The sequence below is a fragment of the Salvelinus fontinalis genome, chromosome 27, assembly GCF_029448725.1.
Source record: "Salvelinus fontinalis isolate EN_2023a chromosome 27, ASM2944872v1, whole genome shotgun sequence".
Classification (NCBI taxonomy): domain Eukaryota; kingdom Metazoa; phylum Chordata; class Actinopteri; order Salmoniformes; family Salmonidae; genus Salvelinus; species Salvelinus fontinalis.
Window position 1 is genome coordinate 38,581,220 of NC_074691.1, and position 18,894 is coordinate 38,600,113.

Genomic DNA, 18,894 nt, shown 5'->3' on the forward strand with positions numbered 1-18,894 from the left:
GATAGTGACGACTGGGTAGGATAGTGACGACTGTGTAGCATAGTGACGACTGGGTAGGATAGTGACGACTGGGTAGGATAGTGACGACTGGATAGGATAGTGACGACTGGGTAGGATAGTGACGACTGGGTAGGATAGTGACGACTGGATAGGATAGTGACGACTGTGTAGCATAGTGACGACTGGGTAGGATAGTGACGATTGGGTAGGATAGTGACGACTGGGTAGGATAGTGACGACTGGGTAGGATAATGACGACTGTGTAGCATAGTGACGACTGTGTAGCATAGTGACGACTGGGTAGGATAGTGACGACTGGGTAGGATAGTGACGACTGGGTAGGATAGTGATGACTGGATAGGATAGTGACGACTGGGTAGGATAGTGATGACTGGATAGGATAGTGACGACTGGGTAGGATAGTGACGGCTGGATAGGATAGTGACGACTGGGTAGGATAGTGACGACTGGGTAGGATAGTGACGACTGGATAGGATAGTGACGACTGTGTAGCATAGTGACGACTGGATAGGATAGTGACGACTGGGTAGCATAGTGACGACTGGGTAGGATAGTGACGACTGGGTAGGATAGTGATGACTGGATAGGATAGTGACGACTGGGTAGGATAGTGACGACTGGGTAGGATAGTGACGACTGGATAGGATAGTGACGACTGTGTAGCATAGTGACGACTGGGTAGGATAGTGATGACTGGGTAGGATAGTGACGACTGGGTAGGATAGTGACGACTGGGTAGGATAGCGACGACTGGGTAGGATAGTGACGACTGGGTAGGATAGTGACGACTGGGTAGGATAGTGACGACTGTGTAGCATAGTGACGACTGGGTAGGATAGTGACGACTGGGTAGGATAGTGACGACTGGATAGGATAGTGACGACTGGGTAGGATAGTGACGACTGGGTAGGATAGCGACGACTAGGTAGGAGAGCGACGACTGGGTAGGAGAGCGACGACTGGGTAGGAGAGCGACGACTGGGTAGGAAGGAAAGAGAACGAGAAAGAGAGGTTCTTTCACACATAGATTCAGCAGTGTGTCTGCTATCAGAAGGAGTCCGCAGTACATGTCTGTGTTTCAAATGGCACCCTGTTTCCTTTAGAGTGCACTACTTTTCACCGGGCTCCATAGTCCATAGGGCTCGATGCAGGGAACAGAAGGTGCCATGAGAGACGCACACAGACAGTCTGCAGTCCGGTTCTATATTATCCATGTCTGCAGCTCTGCACCCACTGATCGTTTTCATAACACACACACACACACACACACACACACACACACACACACACACACACACACACACACACACACACACACACACACACACACACACACACACACACACACACACACACACACACACACACACACACACACACACACCTATCACAGCAGGGAAAAGCCTCCTGCCGTGTCGACAACCTTCCTCCTCCACAGGGTCAACTGGAGGGCAACCCCAGCTCATAGCCTCCTCCGACTGTCCTCCTCCTCTTCTCCTCTCCCTCCCTCCTTCCCTCTTTCCATCCCTCCCTCCCATCATCCATCCCCCAGCTCATAGCCTCCTCCGACTGTCCTCCTCCTCTTCTCCTCTCCCTCCCTCCTTCCCTCTTTCCATCCCTCCCTCCCATCATCCATCCCCCAGCTCATAGCCTCCTCTGACTGTCCTCCTCCTCTTCTCCTCTCCCTCCCTCCTTCCCTCTTTCCATCCCTCCCTCCCATCATCCATCCCCCAGCTCATAGCCTCCTCTTCTTCGTCCTCTCCTCCTCCCTCCCTCCGTCCTTGCCTCCCGTCATCCATTCCCCAGCTCATAGACTCCTCCTCCTCTTCTCCTCGTCTTCTTCTCCTCCCTTCATATTTCCCTCCCATCATCCATCCCCCAGCTCATAGCCTCCTCTTCTTCGTCCTCTCCTCCTCCCTCCCTCCGTCCTTGCCTCCCGTCATCCATTCCCCAGCTCATAGACTCCCCCTCCTCTTCTCCTCGTCTTCTTCTCCTCCCTTCATATTTCCCTCCCATCATCCATCCCCCAGCTCATAGCCTCCTCTTCTTCGTCCTCTCCTCCTCCCTCCCTCCGTCCTTGCCTCCCATCATCCATTCCCCAGCTCATAGACTCCTCCTCCTCTTCTCCTCGTCTTCTTCTCCTCCCTTCATATTTCCCTCCCATCATCCATCCCCCAGCTCATAGCCTCCTCTTCTTCGTCCTCTCCTCCTCCCTCCCTCCGTCCTTGCCTCCCGTCATCCATTCCCCAGCTCATAGACTCCTCCTCCTCTTCTCCTCGTCTTCTTCTCCTCCCTTCATATTTCCCTCCCATCATCCATCCCCCAGCTCATAGCCTCCTCTTCTTCGTCCTCTCCTCCTCCCTCCCTCCGTCCTTGCCTCCCGTCATCCATTCCCCAGCTCATAGACTCCCCCTCCTCTTCTCCTCGTCTTCTTCTCCTCCCTTCATATTTCCCTCCCATCATCCATCCCCCAGCTCATAGCCTCCTCTTCTTCGTCCTCTCCTCCTCCCTCCCTCCGTCCTTGCCTCCCATCATCCATTCCCCAGCTCATAGACTCCTCCTCCTCTTCTCCTCGTCTTCTTCTCCTCCCTTCATATTTCCCTCCCATCATCCATCCCCCAGCTCATAGCCTCCTCTTCTTCGTCCTCTCCTCCTCCCTCCCTCCGTCCTTGCCTCCCGTCATCCATTCCCCAGCTCATAGACTCCTCCTCCTCTTCTCCTCGTCTTCTTCTCCTCCCTTCATATTTCCCTCCCATCATCCATCCCCCAGCTCATAGCCTCCTCTTCTTCGTCCTCTCCTCCTCCCTCCCTCCGTCCTTGCCTCCCGTCATCCATTCCCCAGCTCATAGACTCCCCCTCCTCTTCTCCTCGTCTTCTTCTCCTCCCTTCATATTTCCCTCCCATCATCCATCCCCCAGCTCATAGCCTCCTCTTCTTCGTCCTCTCCTCCTCCCTCCCTCCGTCCTTGCCTCCCATCATCCATTCCCCAGCTCATAGACTCCTCCTCCTCTTCTCCTCGTCTTCTTCTCCTCCCTTCATATTTCCCTCCCATCATCCATCCCCCAGCTCATAGCCTCCTCTTCTTCGTCCTCTCCTCCTCCCTCCCTCCGTCCTTGCCTCCCGTCATCCATTCCCCAGCTCATAGACTCCCCCTCCTCTTCTCCTCGTCTTCTTCTCCTCCCTTCATATTTCCCTCCCATCATCCATCCCCCAGCTCATAGCCTCCTCTTCTTCCTCTTCCTCCCCTCCATCCATCTCTCCCTCCATCCCTCAGCAGGTTTCGGAGGTTTAACCCTGACTTGTTGTTTGTTGTTGTTGAACTTAGTGATGTTGTTGTTGTTGTTGTTGTTGTTGTTGCTGATGAGGACTTTGTATTTAAGAGCTACTGTATGTTGATATTGGATGGATGGATGAATAGATAGATAGATAGATAGATAGATAGATAGATAGATAGATAGATAGATAGATTGATAGATAGATAGATAGATAGATAGATAGATAGGCGGGCGGGCGGGCGGGGGGGCGGGCGGATGGATGGATGGATGGGTGGATGATGGATGGATAGATAGATAGATAGATAGATAGATAGATAGATAGATAGATAGATAGGTGGATGGATGGATGGATGGATGATGGATGGATGGATGGATAGATAGATAGATAGATAGATAGATAGCTTTGTTACTGAACCCTACAAAAGGCACTCAGTAACACGATCTACGATGCAGCTGGCTTTCCATTCTCAATAGATATGACCACATTCTGAGCCTGCCTGGGGTGGTGCATCACCTTCCCAATCACACAAAGAGCCGTTGTAGCAGCTAACACCCTCCTAAAGACATGATACAGCTCTTCTCTTCTCAGACACTCTGGACCAGTGTTCCCAGGCAGTTTAGAAATGCCTAATTCAGGATTGATGTTTATTTTTTACCCAAAAATGCCAGTAACAATCAATACCAGGGGCTGTCTCTCTCCAGGAGGAGAGAACAGTACCAGAGGCTGTCTCTCTACAGGAGGAGAGACCAGTACCAGTTGCTGTCTCTCTACAGGAGGAGTAAACAGTACCAGGGGTGTCTCTCTCCAGGAGGAGAGAACAGTACCAGAGGCTGTGTCACTCTACAGGAGGAGAGAACAGTACCCGAGGCTGTCTCTCCAGGAGGAGAGAACAGTACCAGAGGCTGTCTCTCTCCAGGAGGAGGGAACAGTACCCGAGGCTGTTTCTACAGGAGGAGAGAACAGTACCCGAGGCTGTCTCTCCAGGAGGAGAGAACAGTACCAGAGGCTGTCTCTCTACAGGAGGAGAGAACAGTACCAGAGGCTGTCTCTCTACAGGAGGAGAGAACAGTACCAGTTGCTGTCTCTCTACAGGAGGAGTAAACAGTACCAGGGTGTGTCTCTCTCCAGGAGGAGAGAACAGTACCAGAGGCTGTGTCACTCTACAGGAGGAGAGAACAGTACCCGAGGCTGTGTCACTCTACAGGAGGAGAGAACAGTACCCGAGGCTGTGTCACTCTACAGGAGGAGAGAACAGTACCCGAGGCTGTCTCTCCAGGAGGAGAGAACAGTACCAGAGGCTGTCTCTCTACAGGAGGAGAGAACAGTACCAGTTGCTGTCTCTCTACAGGAGGAGTAAACAGTACCAGGGGGTGTCTCTCTCCAGGAGGAGAGAACAGTACCAGAGGCTGTGTCACTCTACAGGAGGAGAGAACAGTACCAGAGGCTGTCTCTCTCCAGGAGGAGAGAACGGTACCCGAGGCTGTCTCTCCAGGAGGAGAGAACAGTACCAGAGGCTCTCTCTACAGGAGGAGAGAACGGTACCAGTTGCTGTCTCTACAGGAGGAGAGAACAGTACCCGAGGCTGTCTCTCCAGGAGGAGAGAACAGTACCAGAGGATGTCTCTCTACAGGAGGAGAGAATAGTAAATTATTTATTATAGAACTATATTAAGAGGAAGAAAGAATCTTTGAGGGAGAATCGAAAGAAAAGAGGGGAGAAATACAAAATAGCTTTATAATATCTTGACAACAAAAATTAGAAAGATAAGATCATATCAATAGGCTTGATGGTTTCCTGGTAAAGCTTGTTCAAGAGGCTTTATGGTTTCCCGGTAATGTGTGTGAGGTTGGGGCCAGGGCGTATTGTGTCTGTGTGGAGAGAGAGAGAGAGAGAGAGAGAGAGAGAGAGAGAGAGAGAGAGAGAGAGAGAGAGAGAGAGAGAGAGAGAGAGAGAGAGAGAGAGAGAGAGAGAGAGAGAGAGAGAGAGAGAGAGAGAGAGAGAGAGAGAGAGAGAGAGAGAGAGAGAGAGAGAGAGAGAGAGAGAGAGAGAGAGAGAGAGAGAGAGAGAGAGAGAGAGTAAGACACAGAGCGAGAACGAGAGAGAGTGAGTAACATAGAGAGAGTGTGAGTAACATAGAGAGAGAGCGACAAAGAAAGCAACAGAGGGAGAGCGCTGGTATATAGAGATACAGAAAGTGACAGAGAGAGAGCGCTGGTATGGAGAGATACAGTATGTATGGGAAACACTGAACTGTGACAGCTTCAATACATTCCTCCTTCATGTACCAAGACGAGAAAGAAGAGAGAAAAACTTCATGATGCAAAACAAAGTATTTTTCTTCTTCTGGTTTAAATACAGTCTCTACCAAAGGAGGCTCCAGTACTAGTTTGATTAATTTCAGAAGACCTTTTGTTAATTAACAGGTTCTTCATTTGTTTGTGGAACGACACAAAACTGTGTGGTTTGTAGTGACAACCCGTCATTCCTTTTCAGCCCCACATTTTTTTGCAAAAAAAATAACAAATATAAACAAATAAAATATATATAAATATATATTTTGGGGGGTGGCTTGCCTGTTTTGCATGTTACTTTGGCGTTAATTCGTGTCACATATTGATTTGCGAACAATGTACACTAAAGTTCCAAATTATGGGGTCACTTAGACATTTCCTTGTTTTTGAAAGAAAATCACATTTTAGTCATTTAGTCATTTACAACATTAACAATGTCTACACTGTATTTCTGATCAATTTGATGTTATTTTAATGGACAAAAACATTTGCTTTTCTTTCAAAAACAAGGATATTTCTAAGTGACCCTGAACTTTTGAACGATAGTGTAAAGCAAAAATATATCACTTAGTTGATAAAGAAGCATGGTCTCTTTTTTGTTTTCTTGAGTAAGGCAGCTCCAAAATGCAGGTGTTTCAGCCTACCTCAGGTCTTTCTGTGGTGGTGGGGCGAAGAGGCAGAAAATAGGAGCATTGCACCGTGATTGGCTCAGTGTTCTGTCACTCATTGGGACACTACGTCATCGCCAAGTTGAAGTCCTTATTAATAAGGGTAGACATCCAGAATGTCAGCCCTTTGGTTCCTGCCATAGAGGTATATTACAAGTACTCTTCCAAGAAGGCTCAAGGTCATTGACCACAGATAAAATGCAGTCAAATAACGTTATATGTACAGTACCTTTGATTGGACTGATCATGTCAACATCTTACTTTCAAAATCTTATTGACTAGCAATCACCATCGTGAATCAAGTCGACAATCTAATGGCAAATCCTTTTTTATCCTTGTCATATGAAGATAAATAATGAAGAGAAATTATAGATAAAACGTATCGGTGCTCATGGGCCAATGGACATAAACATTACACAACAAGTTGGAATTCGCAAATTCAACAATGAGTGGTTTGGAAGGAATCGTGACAGTGGCTTACCGCAAGGGATGCAACTGGGAAGTCGGGAATAAACGAGCTCGGACTGATAAAATACGTTTTGAACGGTCATCCAACACGGAAATGTAAATCTTTCTCTTTCTTTGATGACAAAATTTGCCCACGAAGGACCGCTGAGCCACCTTCCTGTTCAAGTGAGTACATCACAACAAGGTGAGTCCAAAAACGTATTATATGCTGCTGCATAAATGATGTTATATGCCAGGGAGATATGCATACTGTAGCTAAGAAAGTAATACTAAGTGCATGTTGTATAGTAAGCTGTTAGGAGCCCATGTGCCTCACCCTAATAATTTGGTCTATTTTCCCCTCCTAATTTTGCCTAACGTTTCTGTTCTTACTCGGTGGTGCACATGTAGCCTATAACCTGTTCTTGAGAAATGTCATCATCTAATATTGTAAGAGCTTTCATTGTCTGAATATATGCCCCTTTATTTATTCTACGGTTCTGACTTGGTGTACAGGGAAAATACTTTAAGAGTCACCCGTGTTCTGCATTCTGTCACTGTACATTTCAAAAGTGCTGAACAAATAGTTATATTGACTACATCCGTCATCGCTCGCTCATTAACGTCTTAATTCAAATTAACGGAATGCCTCTTATCCGCTCATCGTTCCCTTATGCCATAGTTTTTACATATCAATTGTCAGTAGAAACCACATTTGTTTACGCAAGTCAACCATATCAGCTATGCTTTTTAAAAAGGCAGTAAATGAGTCTGAATGAACTGTTCCGCTGCCAGACAAGGCTTCGCTGATAGCCAGGTGTAGCAGTGGTGAGGATTCACTCCATGGTGCTGGAAAGAAAGCTCTGCTGTTGGGACAGCTTTATGTAGGTCCTAACAGTTTGTGTGCACCGCTTGTCGCCGTTATAGTGCATTTAATGAATTGTATAGTGTTGTGTTGTGTAGTGGCTTTGCTGGCATGCATCTAAAAAAAAAACATTTGAGAGTTTGCCCCTCCAAGATTTCCATGTTAAAATGGCCACTGGTGGTTTGATCCTCTCCATGTCCCTATTGTAAACTCAGCCAGGTCAAGAGCTTGTTGTGTAAACTCCATGTAGGCTGAAAAACATATTCACAAACGATTCTCCATATCAAAACATTGCTTTCATGGCAAGAACACGGCAAGAGCCGGAAATTATTCAAGTTCGAGGAGTTTCTTTGGCGATAATGTGTGTGACGGCTGAACATGAGATTATTATGATTATGTTTTACAATTTTGTTCAAAGTTCCATTCTGTATTACCATATAACTGTTCTGTTACTATAGAGAAGCAGAGAGAAGCAGAGAAGCAGAGAGGGAAGGAGGGAAGAAGGTTGAGAAGGAGAGAGGACGGTTGGGATGGGTAGAAGGGACAGAAGAGTCTACAGACTGAAAATTATCTTCATGATCCTACCATTACCCCTTCCAAGCCCATCACCTGTCTGCAAGCCCAGAGGCTCAGGAGAGAGCGAGAGAGAGAGAGCGAGAGAGAGAGAAAGAGGCGCCTGGGGGACATTCATTTACTGTCCCTAATGTTCTGTGGCAATGGGATGGAAGTCATTTCAGCACAAACAAATTGGATCTCAGAGCCTCATCGGCATTCCTGGCAACTGAAGTCAAGCCTTGAGGTGTTTCTGATTGATGTAGTAGAGGTGCTGCTGGGTGCAGCCAGCCATCCAGACGATCAGAGCTTGTTCTGTAGGAAGACGTCTGAAGACGATCAGAGCCTGTTCTGTCAGAAGACGTCATTAGATGATCCGAGCCTGTTCTGTAGGAAGACGTCATTAGATGATCAGAGCTTGTTCTGTAGGAAGACGTCTGAAGACAATCAGAGCCTGTTCTGTCAGAAGACGTCATTAGATGATCAGAGACTGTTCTGTCAGAAGACGTCATTAGATGATCCGAGCCTGTTCTGTAGGAAGACGTCATTAGATGATCAGAGCTTGTTCTGTAGGAAGACGTCTGAAGACAATCAGAGCCTGTTCTGTCAGAAGACGTCATTAGATGATCAGAGCCTGTTCTGTCAGAAGACGTCATTAGATGATCAGAGCCTGTTCTGACGGAAGACGTCGTTAGATGATCAGAGCCTGTTCTGTCAGAAGACGTCATTAGATGATCAGAGCCTGTTCTGTCAGAAGACGTCATTAGATGATCAGAGCCTGTTCTGTCAGAAGACGTCATTAGATGATCAGAGCCTGTTCTGACAGAAGACGTCGTTAGATGATCAGAGCCTGTTCTGTCAGAAGACGTCATTAGATGATCAGAGCCTGTTCTGACGGAAGACGTCATTAGATGATCAGAGCCTGTTCTGACGGAGGATGTCCGTCAGAACAGAGAGAGAGAGAGAGAGAGAGAGAGAGAGAGAGAGAGAGAGAGAGAGAGAGAGAGAGAGAGAGAGAGAGAGAGAGAGAGAGAGAGAGAGAGAGAGAGAGCGAAGCAACCACTGCACAACAGCAGAACCTGAGACGGAGCTGCATTTCCTGGCAAAATGTAAAAAATATAAAACAATTAGAGATTGTCATTTTCCCAAATTTGAAACGCTTATTCAAGGTAATTTAATTGAATTGAATTGAGAATGAGAGAGCGAGAGAGAGAGAGAGAGAGAGAGAGAGAGAGAGAGAGAGAGAGAGAGAGACAGAGAGAGATAAATATAGATCAACATGTCCACCAAAATGTACACTTGCTTTCTCGACTTCCAAAAAGCATTTTATTCTATTTGGCATACAGGACTGTTCTACAAAGTTATTGAAAGCTGTGTAAATTATATGACATAATTAAATCAATGTATACTGGCAATACGTCAAAATTGACAAGAAAATATGTCAAGAAAATGTCTCCCGGGTGGTGCAGTGGTCTAGGGCACTGCATCGCAGTGCTAGCTGCGCCACCAGAGTCTCTGGGTTCGCGCCCAAGCTGGGCTGGGTTCGCGCCCAGGCTCTGTCGCAGCTGGCCGCAACCGGGAGGTCCGTGGGGCGACGCACAATTGTCATAGCGTCGTCCGGGTTAGGGAGGGTTTGGCCGGTAGGGATATCCTTGTCTCAGTATATAAAATGTATGCACTCTACTGTAAGTTGCTCTGGATAAGAGCGTCTGCTAAATGACTAAAATGTAAATGTAATGTAATAACCAGGGCATTCGCCATGGTTGTAATCTGAGCCCTGCACTCTTCAATATTTCCATCAATGAATTGCCCACTATTCTGGAAAAATCCTCAGCCCCTGGTGTTAGTCTCCACAATTCAGAGGTTAAATGCCTGCTCTTCGCAGATGACCCTTGCCTGCTGTCACTCACATCACATGGCCTTAAGCAAAACCTGGACCTGCTAGAGCAGTACTGCCAGACCTGGGCCCTGGCAGTAAGCCACAAAAATACTAAAATAATGATTTTACAGAGAAGATACAGATCTCAGGGAATTCTAAAATTCTTAATCGGTACATAGTATATAGAGCATTGTACACTACAATTAATTAAGTTGAAAAATAAGCTTATCTGGGCACCTACATGAGGCAGTGAAATAACTGAGAGAGAAATCACACAGGGAATTCTACGCCATTAAAAACAAATTCAATTTTAAATACCTACCAATTGCACTTGATGGCAGCGAGGTGTGGGGTCCACTTGCAAAAAATGATTTCATCAAATGGGACAAACACTCCATTGAAACCCTGTATGTAGAGTTATGTAAGATTCTCCTACATATCCAGAGGAAAACTACAAACGATGCATGCAGGACAGAATTAGGCCAATATCCACTAATATATATATTTTTTTAAATAGCATTTCAGTTAGGATGCATCTACAATACAGTGTCCCCCTTTCACATCATTACCAAGCCCTGCAATACCAAGAGCTGACCAAAGAAAAGAGTCCCCTCATCCAGCTGGTCCTGGGGCTGAGTACACAAACCTGTTCTACTAACACACTGAAGCCTCAGGACCCTCATTCAGCTGGTCCTGGGACTGAGCACACAAACCTGTTCTACTAACACACGGAAGCCTCAGGACCCTCATCCAGCTGGTCCTGGGACTGAGTACACAAACCTGTTCTACTAACACACTAAAGCCTCAGGACCCTCATTCAGCTGGTCCTGGGGCTGAGTTCACAAACCTGTTCTACTAACACACTGAAGCCTCAGGACCCTCATTCAGCTGGTCCTGGGGCTGAGTACACAAACCTGTTCTACTAACACACTGAAGCCTCAGGACCCTCATCCAGCTGGTCCTGGGGCTGAGTACACAAACCTGTTCTACTAACACACTAAAGCCTCAGGACCCTCATTCAGCTGGTCCTGGGGCTGAGTTCACAAACCTGTTCTACTAACACGCTGAAGCCTCAGGACCCTCATCCAGCTAGTCCTGGGGCTGAGTTCACAAACCTGTTCTACTAACACACTGAATTCTCAGGACCCTCATCCAGCTGGTCCTGGGACTGAGTACACAAACCTGTTCTACTAACACACTAAAGCCTCAGGACCCTCATCCAGCTGGTCCTGGGACTGAGTTCACAAACCTGTTCTACTAACACACTAAAGCCTCAGGACCCTCATCCAGCTGGTCCTGGGGCTGAGTTCACAAAACTGTTCTACTAACACACTAAAGCCTCAGGACCAGAACATCCAATCAATCACAATAAACCAATCAGAATAAGTCAAAACAAAACTACATTCCTTGTTTTGAAACACAAGCACAAACAAAAAAGTCGTGCTATCTGGCCCTAAATCGACAGTACACTGTGGCAAACTATTTGACCATGGTTACTGATCAAAACCTTAGAAAAACCTTGACAAAGTACAGGCTCAATGAGCACAGCTTTTCCATTGGAAAACCTGGCTCCCTGTAGAGGTAAGGCTGTGCAACCACTGCACCACAGCAGAACCTGAGACGGAGCTGCATTTCCTGACAAAATGTAAAAAAATGTATAACAATTAGAGAGTGTCATTTCCCCAAATTTGAAACCCTTATTCATTGTTTCAAAGACCTCTCTGATGAGGATAGGCTACCCGTCCTGTTGGGGGAGGACGCAGAGAGCTGTGGGTTGGCAGCGCACTGCATTGCTGCCTGACATAAAATGAGGGACAGTGTCTGACTAACCAACCAACCTGCTCGTGTCCTCTATACCATTGTTATGGTTATTGTCCATTGTATGGTTATTTGGACCCTTGATCAATGTTGTTACTGATTGTCTCGCTGACAATCTTGATTATTATTATTTTAGTATTGTAAATTAATGATTTAATCTCCAAAGTACGCTTTGGCAATATACAAATTGTTACGTCATGCCAATAAAGCAAATTGAATTGAATTGAGAGAGAGAGAGAGAGAGAGAGAGAGAGAGAGAGAGAGAGAGAGAGAGAGAGAGAGAGAGAGAGAGAGAGAGAAAGAGAGTGAAATCAAATTTAAAAAGAGAGAGCCCAAGGATGGAGCTGAGCTCAGTGGTTCAGAACGGTGAGGTTATTACATGCTCTGTCAGAGACGTCCCCCTTTGTTCTCTCTCTCTCTCTCTCTCTCTCTCTCTCTCTCTCTCTCTCGCTCTCTCTCTCTCTCTCTCTCTCTCTCTCTCTCTCTCTCTCTCTCTCTCTCTCTCTCTCTCTCGGCTCCTCTCTCTCTCTCTCTCTCTCTCTCTCTCTCACACACACAATCTGTCTCTCTCACTCTCCGTTTCTCTCTCTCTCTCCCTAACTCTGACTCCTCATAGTGTCCTGTCCTCATCCCAGAACAGTGATTCACAGAGCTCCTGACATCTATCACCGTTTGATCCTCCTGTCCTGTTGCTGACCACTTGTTGTACTTCCCCTAAGGTTCACATACACACACACACACACACACACACACACACACACACACACACACACACACACACACACACACACACACACACACACACACACACACACACACACACACACACACAAACACACACACACACACAAACATTTCCCCTCCCTCAGGAAACACATTTAAGGAGGGAGTTAGTTTTTACCACATCAGTGCCCCGACTGTAGAGCAGACAGGCAGGCGTCAGCCCCTTCTCTCACCGATTGACAAAGCCAGCAATACTTTTGTGTGACCCAAATGGTATCCTAATCCCTATATAGGGCACTACCTTTGAACTGAGCCCTACGTGCCCTGTGTCAAAAGTAGTACACTCTATATATAGTGTACTATTTAGAACACTACATTCCAGTCCTTCCAGAGTGGTGAAGGAGAGTAATGATATGAGAAGTCAAACTTGGTACCTGTCTGGTTCTCAACTGGGAAGTTCATTGGCTTTAAGTGAGCTACTTAAACCTCCACATTAACCCCAAATGAGCAATGAGTCTGTCTCTCTGAACTTTGAATAATGAAACCTCGTTTTTAAAAGAACGAACGGGGGTTAAAGGGCAGATTGTGTCTGATCCGCATCATAAAACCTGAATGGCATAAAGCGTAATTTTCTAAGGCTGTTCCCTATTCTTTACAGGACAGCGTGTACTACTCCGTAGAACATAGGGTTCTGGTCAAAAAATAGCCTGCCATTTTAGATTCACTTTAACTCTGTATAATGTTTCTATATAAGATATAAAACATCAGAGATTAACTATTGGAGGACTATGCACAGAGGTGTGTGTGTGTGTGTGTGTGTGTGTGTGTGTGTGTGTGTGTGTGTGTGTGTGTGTGTGTGTGTGTGTGTGTGTGTGTGTGTGTGTGTGTGTGTGTCTGTGTCTGTGTCTGTGTCTGCGTCTATCTGCGTGCGTGCGTGCGTGCGTGCGTGCGTGTGTGTCTGTGTGGAATTACAGACATCAGATCTCCTAATAATAATTGCATCATAGCATGTGCATTAACGGTGTCAGGTAATATAACAGGAAGACCCCCTACTACTGGGATGTTGATTTCTATCTTAACCAGCAGACTTCTTCTTTCTGTTTTCATTTCTGTTAAAGGGAATTAGAGTTCCCAAAGTTCATAAAATGAACTTCAATTAAATACCCTGTCTGTAGCCCAGAGTTTGTAAGGTTCTGGTTGAAATGAAACAGACAGAGGCCAGTCACGATAGTCAGAATGTTTATTCCCGAGAGCTCTGCCCATCATTTCATGTACATTGGTTTATATACCTCTCATTTCGTCATGAATGTCCCTCCTCCTCTCTGACAATGACAATGCTGTTTTACAAGTCTTCTCTTATGCCTACATTGCTTACCATATGCTACAACATGTTACACAATCTACTGCAAGCCCAACGGTTTCTCCCCTCCCTGAGTGGGGACGAGACATCTTTCCTGTTGTTCGTTTCACAGTGGTCACAAGTTGTCTGTTAACACTTCCTCTTTGCCTATGTACAAACATTCGTCATCAGACAGGGTAGAATTCTGTTAGTTACAGCCCTATCCTTACTTTTAAATGTATACCACATTTAGTCATTATACATAAAATTCATAACAATTTCTCTAAACTGATGATAGACTGCACCATAGAATGAACCAGAATTCAAAATTCTATCACGGATGAAAGTGCTTCTCAGTTCTCATCTCCTCCTAGATTCTATCTAATCTTTGAAAGTACTGATTTTATGTCTGATATTGAACTACATAGCTGCAAGACCAAATAGTTTATGTGGTGAGAATCCAGCTGTAATGTCATTAACAGCAAATGTGAGGAAAAACAAATATGTATCCCGTTTTCAGAACAAATGTGACTGAAAAACAAAAACATCTGTCTGTGTGTGTGTGTGTGGCAGATTTACAGTGAAATAATTCACCCAGAATGCCTCTGACCTTGAGACATGTGTTGATGAATGAGCTCCGTCCTGTTTCCTTGCGCAAAAGCAATTTGTCACTGGTATATGTGTATGACTGTGACATTTACTCTCAGGCCCGCACGGCAAACCACTCTACACACATTCATGTTGTCAAATTGGAACACGTTCTATAGCGTTCTGCGGTGAAGTGTTGTCACAAGTGCAAAAGGTCCCATAGCGCCAAAGTAAACAAACAAACCGACCAGCAGTAATATAGGCGGTCTGACGTTCAGCACCATTAAAGGACCGCATTCTTTGGAATCAGATTTATGAAGTTCAGCACCACGGGCCAGTGGACAGCGGCGATTCTGGCGCACAGCTATACTCAACACATGGATAAACCCAGGAAATAGTTCTGTTTTACAGTTTTTCCCCTTAATCGCTTTTTGCTCATTTTTTTTTTTTTTTTAAACAGTCAACATTCTCTAAACTCTAAGTGCAATTGTCACAACTGTTTAAATGGGACATCATAACTCTATTGCATGTCTGCGAAAATGTAGTAACTCACCCAAAACATTTAATTCATGCTTAAAAAACCTAGTTATTGTGTCAGTAAATTGGTCAATGCCACCAAAATGACAAGTTGTTTTGTCATCGTGTGAGCCGTACTGGTTGAAATGTTTAGCCGTTGTTTGTTTTACCATGGCAGTCAACCCTGGAAATGTTTGTTGTCTATACAAATGTAAGTTTTGTTGACAGTGACTGCTTACTGTGCTACAGCAAAAGGTCAGTTGTGTCTAGCTGAATGCTTATCGTGTATCACACTGAGATTTTTAGATACCGATTTTTCAACAGTAGGTCAAAGTTCACTGGGAAGAGTCAATACTGTATAATACTGTAGTACACTGAAAAAGGATATGCACATTTGTCTGTATACAGTAAACTTATCTTTGTAGCAATGTGTTACATTTAAACAGAAAATTCACATTTGCATGTCCATTTTTACATATTTCTTACATGTAAACTCAAATATAGTGAACAGAAAATTTGCCACAAAATGACATCCATGCAAAACAAAATAGTGAAAATACCTGCGGTAGTTCTTAAAAAAAAAAATATATATTTTAATTGTTCCTCCTCGCAGTTCGTAACATTACAAGTTCCCATCTTCTTGATGGACATCCTGTCACTCTTGTTGGTCTGGCCAGAGAATTTATCATCAACATCACATCTGATGTTCTCCCTTGCGATACACCGGTTCTAATATTGCCCTCACGTTGGCCTGGTGTGCCAATTGTGGCTCGGAGTCCAATTAGATTGCGGCAATGTCTCCTGCTTTTGGCCAGATTGAACCCAGAGTCCAATGAGATTGAGGCAATGTCTCCTGCTTTTGGCCAGATTGAACCCAGAGTCCAATGAGATTGAGGCAATGTCTCCTGCTTTTGGCCAGATTGAACCCAGAGTCCAATGAGATTGAGGCAATGTCTCCTGCTTTTGGCCAAATTGAACCCAGAGTCCAATGAGATTGAGGCAATGTCTCCTGCTTTTGGCCAGATTGAACCCAGCCTCGTCCACAAAAACAAGAATGTTGTTCTATTCATGTCCTTCCAGCTCCATTATTCTCTATATAGTAACACAAATATAATATATAAAGTTAGTTTTACATAGCCTTTTCTAGAATCAGACAGTTTAGTAAAGTATAAATGTTTTCTGTACTGATGGGTATCTACAACTTCTAGAAGAATATACAGGCATCATTGAAGTATTAAAACTCCCTGTACAATATACCATGTGCACACCAATGTTTTACCTGGACATCCTGGTACCACAGCTCCTACCTGGACATACTGGTACCACAGCTCCTACCTGGACATACTGGTACCACAGCTCCTACCTGGACATACTGGTACCACAGCTCCAACCTGAACATACTGGTACCACAGCTCCTACGTGGACATCCTGGTACCACAGCTCCTACCTGGACATACTGGTACCACAGCTCCTACCTGGACATACTGGTACCGCAGCTCCTACTTGGACATCCTGGTACCACAGCTCCTACCTGGACATACTGGTACCACAGCTCCTACCTGGACATACTGGTACCACAGCTCCAACCTGAACATACTGGTACCACAGCTCCTACCTGGACATACTGGTACCACAGCTCCTACCTGGACATACTGGTACCACAGCTCCTACCTGGACATACTGGTACCACAGCTCCTACCTGGACATACTGGTACCACAGCTCCTACCTGGACATACTGGTACCACAGCTCCTACCTGGACATACTGGTACCGCAGCTCCTACTTGGACATCCTGGTACCACAGCTCCTACCTGGACATACTGGTACCACAGCTCCTACCTGGACATACTGGTACCACAGCTCCTACCTGGACATACTGGTACCACAGCTCCTACCTGGACATACTGGTACCGCAGCTCCTACTTGGACATCCTGGTACCACAGCTCCTACCTGGACATACTGGTACCACAGCTCCTACCTGGACATACTGGTACCACAGCTCCTACCTGGACATACTGGTACCACAGCTCCTACCTGGACATCCTGGTACCACAGCTCCTACCTGGACATACTGGTACCGCAGCTCCTACTTGGACATCCTGGTACCACAGCTCCTACCTGGACATACTGGTACCACAGCTCCTACCTGGACATCCTGGTACCACAGCTCCTACCTGGACATACTGGTACCACAGCTCCTACCTGGACATACTGGTACCACAGCTCCTACCTGGACATACTGGTACCACAGCTCCTACCTGGACATACTGGTACCACAGCTCCAACCTGGACATACTGGTACCACAGCTCCAACCTGGACATACTGGTACCACAGCTCCTACCTGGACATACTGGTACCACAGCTCCAACCTGGACATACTGGTACCACAGCTCCTACCTGGACATACTGGTACCACAGCTCCAACCTGGACATTCATTCTGATGGCTGAATCCTGCTGCTCTGTCACCAGCATGAGATCGTTGTACAGTCCTATAGATATATGACATGTAGAGCTGCTCTGTCACCAGCATGAGGTCATTGTGCAGTCCTATAGATATATGACATGTAGAGCTGCTCTGCCATCAGCATGAGGTCGTTGTACAGTCCGATAGATATATGACATGTAGAGCTGCTCTGTCACCAGTCCTATATATGACATGTAGAGCTGCTCTGTCACCAGTCCTATATATGACATGTAGAGCTGCTCTGTCACCAGCATGAGGTTGTTGTACAGTCCTATAGATATATGACATGTAGAGCTGCTCTGCCACCAGCATGAGGTCGTTGTACAGTCCTGTATATTACATGTAGAGCTGCTCTGTCACCAGTCCTATATATGACATGTAGAGCTGCTCTGTCACCAGCATGAGATCGTTGTACAGTCCTATAGATATATGACATGTAGAGCTGCTCTGTCACCAGCATGAGGTCATTGTGCAGTCCTATAGATATATGACATGTAGAGCTGCTCTGTCATCAGCATGAGGTCGTTGTGCAGTCCTATATATGACATGTAGAATTCACAGCTAGATCACGGTACATATAGTTTATTGTATTCAAACTGCTCCGTATTACTGTACATTCCTCATACATATCTTACTGTACATTGTGGTTTTCATAGTTGCTGTAATGTTGTGAATGAAATGCTGTCACAAAGAACAAGCACACATTTACCTGTTCTCCCTGTACGGAATGTTTACACAATTGATGACACTGTGGACCTGTTTACATTAGGCTGTACTCTCTGACCAGCCTCTTCCATTGTAAGACCATGGTTTATGACACTGTGGACCTGTTTACATTAGGCTGTACTCTCAGACCAGCCTCTTCCATTGTAAGACCATGGTTTGTGACACTGTGGACCTGTTTACATTAGGCTGTACTCTCTGACCAGTCTCTTCCATTGTAAGACCATGGTTTGTGACACTGTGGACCTGTTTTACATTAGGCTGTACTCTCTGACCAGCCTCTTCCATTGTAAGACCATGGTTTGTGACACTGTGGACCTGTTTACATTAGGCTGTACTCTCTGACCAGCCTCTTCCATTGTAAGACCATGGTTTATGACACTGTGGACCTGTTTTACATTAGGCTGTACTCTCTGACCAGCCTCTTCCATTGTAAGACCATGGTTTGTGACACTGTGGACCTGTTTACATTAGGCTGTACTCTCTGACCAGCCTCTTCCATTGTCAGACCATGGTTTATGACACTGTGGACCTGTTTACATTAGGCTGTACTCTCTGACCAGCCTCTTCCATTGTAAGACCATGGTTTGTGACACTGTGGACCTGTTTTACATTAGGCTGTACTCTCTGACCAGCCTCTTCCATTGTAAGACCATGGTTTATAACACTGTGGACCTGGTTACATTATGCTGTACTCTCTGACCAGCCTCTTCCATTGTCA